This window comes from Solanum stenotomum, chromosome 2 (genome assembly GCF_019186545.1).
Source record: "Solanum stenotomum isolate F172 chromosome 2, ASM1918654v1, whole genome shotgun sequence".
NCBI lineage: Eukaryota > Viridiplantae > Streptophyta > Magnoliopsida > Solanales > Solanaceae > Solanum > Solanum stenotomum.
In genome coordinates this window covers 62757493-62761749 of record NC_064283.1, presented here as the reverse complement: position 1 = coordinate 62761749, position 4257 = coordinate 62757493, and the positions used below count along the sequence as shown (strand labels likewise).

General features: G+C 35.6%; 1 pseudogene; it reads right to left on the bottom strand.

Moving 5' to 3' along the window:
* LOC125856184 (putative late blight resistance protein homolog R1A-3) overlaps positions 1-3820 on the bottom strand; it is an 8344-nt pseudogene extending 4524 nt beyond the window's left edge.
* Positions 3821-4257: the final 437 nt, after the last annotated feature.

Here is a 4257-nt window from a genome sequence, read left to right as displayed (position 1 = left end):
TCGTCAAAAGAGACATTTCTAACATAAATGCTACTAAGCATATGCTAGAAAGTAACTTCGATATGAAAGACATTGAAGTTACTGATGTGATTGAAAATGTACTTGACAAGTTCAAGCATTTGGATTTCAATATTGTCAAGACTCCAATAAATGTGAGATTTGTACTTCAAAAGAATGAAGGCAAAAGTGACTCACAATTGGATTATGCTAGAGTATTGAGAAATATGATATATATCATGAAGTGTACGCGATCAGATATAGCATATGCTATTAATAAACTAAGTCGGTTCACGAGTAATCTCAATCAAACTCATTGGATGACAATGAAAAGAGTTTTGGAGTATTTAAAACATACTTAAAAAACTATTGCTTTGCATTATAACTAATATTCAACAGTATTGGAATAATATAGTGATGCAAATTGAATCACCAGGTCAAATGAAGTAAAATCCACAAGTGGATATGTATTTACTCTTGGTGGAGGAGCAGTCTCTTGGAAATCTTCTAAACAGAGATGTATCGCTCGCTCTACTATGAAATCTGAGTTTATCACTCTAGATAAGGCAGGTAAAGAAGTTGAATGACTCCAAAATTTCTTGAAAGATTTTTGGCCCAAACCTTTTGGCTCTAGTATGCATACACAATGAGAGTTAATTTGCAATAGGTAGGGCATGGAGCATGATGTAGAACGGAAAGTCTCGTCATATATGACGTAGACATAATATCGTTAGAGAACTACTCTCTAGTGGAATTATCATAATTGACTATGTAAAGTCAAAGGATAATGTGTCGGATCCACTTATAAAAGGCCTAACTAGAGAGGGAGTTGATAGATTATCAAAGGGAATGGTACTATGGCCAAGAACAAGTCATTGTGGCGGTAACTCTACCTAGAAGACTGGAGATCCCAAGATCTAGGTTCAAGGAGATCAAACAAAGTCATTGATGACGGTTCAACATTGTCAAAATATTTTTTATGGTCTATTCTCATGATAAGACAATGTTCGGTAACAAGGATAAAGGCATTAGGACTTTTTAATGATTTCTAAGTTTGATACAGGGTATATCAAATGGTGTATCTACGGGATAACCCATTTAGAAATCACCTATGTAAATGTGAAGTGTAAGCCGCTTCAAGGAGAATCCGGTAAGGCCAGTTCTCTATGCACTCATAAACCGAGACGTGTTCATGGCTGAAACGAACAAAACAATGAGAACCAAAAATAGTTCAAGGGTTGATTATGTGACTTATGTTGTCTAGGCATACACCAAAGCTCGACGGTTCAAAGATATCAAATCTACCGATTGACCGAGTATATCCGATATATGTTCACTACAGAAAGTTCAAAGGGAAACCCACTTATCCAGAGGCAATCAATCCTTAATTACGAATCACACAGTTTTTCATGCATATGTTTTAACAATAGCCATCCCCTAATTATGTGGGGGATTATTGGGTTTTAAAGGTGTGAACAGGAAATGAAGGGTTGTGACTCTCCTGAAGAGTTGTGACTATGCCGAAGGGTTGTGAACTTTATGAAAGGTTGTGTCCTTTCTAAAGGATTGTGACCATTTGAAAGGTTATGCCTTTTCCAAAGTGTTGTGACCTTTCTGAAAGGTTGTCTTCTTTCTAAAAGGTTGTCTTCTTTCCAAAGGGTTGTTGCCTTTACCCTTTGTTGGCTATAAATAGAGAGGTTTTCTCTCATTTTTCGGTATCGAATTCTTCCCTTCTTTTGCATACATTTCTTACAAAACAAAATCGATCGACCGTGTCTGTGTGTGTGTGATTCGTTGCTGTCATTTTGAGTTCGTTGAAATTATCGAAGTTTGAGGTACCGCTACTTCTTTAATGGTTAATCCATTTTATCTTGGGAGGAATTAATCTGCAACCTCGGGTACTTGAGGGGATTAAATTTCTTAAGGACACACAGTGGGTTCTGTGGACTCGGATAGTTCTTTGTGTTTTTCTTTTCATCTTTTATTATTTCTGGTTTGCTAATCTGAATAAAGGAAATAACATATGATAGTAGAATGGCAATACCCTGTAAGGCATATGGAGTTGAAGAGGTTGATCCAAGTGAGAAAATATGTAGATAGATCTTGTAACAGGGGGGTAATATCTTACAACAATCATCAGCTGAACAAAAATTGGTTTGAAAACTGAAGCGACGGACATTGTGCTTTTGTGTTGGAATAGTAGGGTGAGTTCTTTGAACATGCATAAACTTTGTCATTTCAGATTCTATCAAACATAATTCACGCAATAGATCATGCATTGCACATGCTTTTATCTCACCATTGAATATTCTCTTTCTAGCCTGTATCAAGTTCCTGCTAATAAGGTCCAAATAATCCATTGCCACTTCCTCCAAACTTTTACCATTTTCAGAAGTCCTTATGAAACCTTCTGCAATCCATAATTGGATCAATCTTCGAGTATCAACTTGAAAATCCTCTGGGAAATCACCCATAGAAAGAAAGCAAGGTTTGAGCCGATTAGGCAAGTGGTGGTAACTCAAACCGAGCACTCCTAAGTATTTATCTGGATGACTAGCAATGATTACACTTAATGTTCGGGCAACATCCTTCCAACTCTCTAATGTCCTGGCCACTTTAGAGAGATATCCCGCAATCACTAAAATCGTTAAGGGTAGTCCTTGACATTTTTCTACTAACTCCTTTCCAATTTCTTCCAATTCAGGAGGATGATCATGTTCAAACACCTTATCACAAAGTAACTTCCAACCGTTCTCTAAACTCAAATGGTTCATCTCATGAGGACAACATGTATTTGCATACATTACTACCTCGTTTTCCCTAGTAGTCAATAAGATTCGACTTCCATCGTTGTAATTAGGAAATATTCATCTTATACTATCCCAGACATCCCTACTCCAAATATCATCAACAACAACAAGGTATCTTCGACCCTTTAGGTTCTTTTGCACCAGGTCAGCTAACTCATTGTCATCCATTTTATTATAATTTTTTGAGTTCACAATATTTGTTTTCTTTGAAATGCATTGTAAAGCATCTAACAATACATTTCTACATCGAAATTCTTGAGATATTGTAACCCAAGCAAGAATGTCAAAGTGATACCTAATTGGAAGATGATCATAAGCTTTTCTAGCAAGTGTTGTTTTGCCAATGCCACTCATGCCTGATATTGTGACAATGTCTAGATCCAACGGTGGTCCTGTCAATCTTTTAACTATTATCTTCATGCCATCATCAAGTCCCTGCACAATATCATCTTCCAACTTATCTGACTACATTGGATAACTTGTAGATGAAGTGTCAATCAAGGAATCCCCAGATAATTCAAGAACTTGATCAGCATGATGTGAAACAATCTCCATCACTTGTTTCCTTGTTGTATCCATTTTTTCAACAACTGGTAGCAAATCATGGTGTTGTAAAATTCCAAATGTCCAACTTAAGCTTGTGATGATTTGAGAAATTTTCATCTCAACAACATCTTCTGCATAACTAACAGCAACTCTTATTTTTTCCTCCAAAGATTTGATCTTTTCAGTGTCAAATCTACTCTTGCTAGCATTTTCAAGAACTTTTTGGAAATATTCAGCAGTAGCACGAACAGAATCGAGCGCTTCAACAGTGTGACCATGAAAGAGTTATGGATTTCGTTGGTTAAGAGTTTGAAGAAGAGAAATTACAGCACTATAGGCTGCCATATTAAGTCAATATGGAAAGTAATTGAAACAAAATAGTTCTTCAAGGAGTAGAGAGGATGTAATTCAAGATATGAAAGTAGTACTCTTATGTATTTGTAGAAACTTGTTGTATAACATCCTACTCTCCCACTCTTTATCACTTCTCCTTTTCCTATAGTGAAAAATTAAATTCTTTAAATTTGAAAAGGTTGTACTTTAGAATTGAAATAGAAACTACCGCGCGCAAAATTGCTCCAAATTAGAAGAAATTTCAAGGAAATTAAATGGCATTGAAATAGCAACTATAGTGTAGTACCTATATCACTCTACTTATTATTGCAATAAAGATGGTTGTTGGATAGGTCAGAGTTAACAATTGCATAATGAACTTTTGAAAATATCATCCTGGCTGTTAGATGCACCGACACTATTTTTAGTGACATGACACCTTTAAATAGAAAAATCGATAATATATAAACCGAAAATATTTAAACCAAAAAGCCTTCTATTGGACCTAGGTTATCTGATCTGAACAAGTTACATAACTTTGGCTCAATTCTTATATTTATGTTAAGAAGTT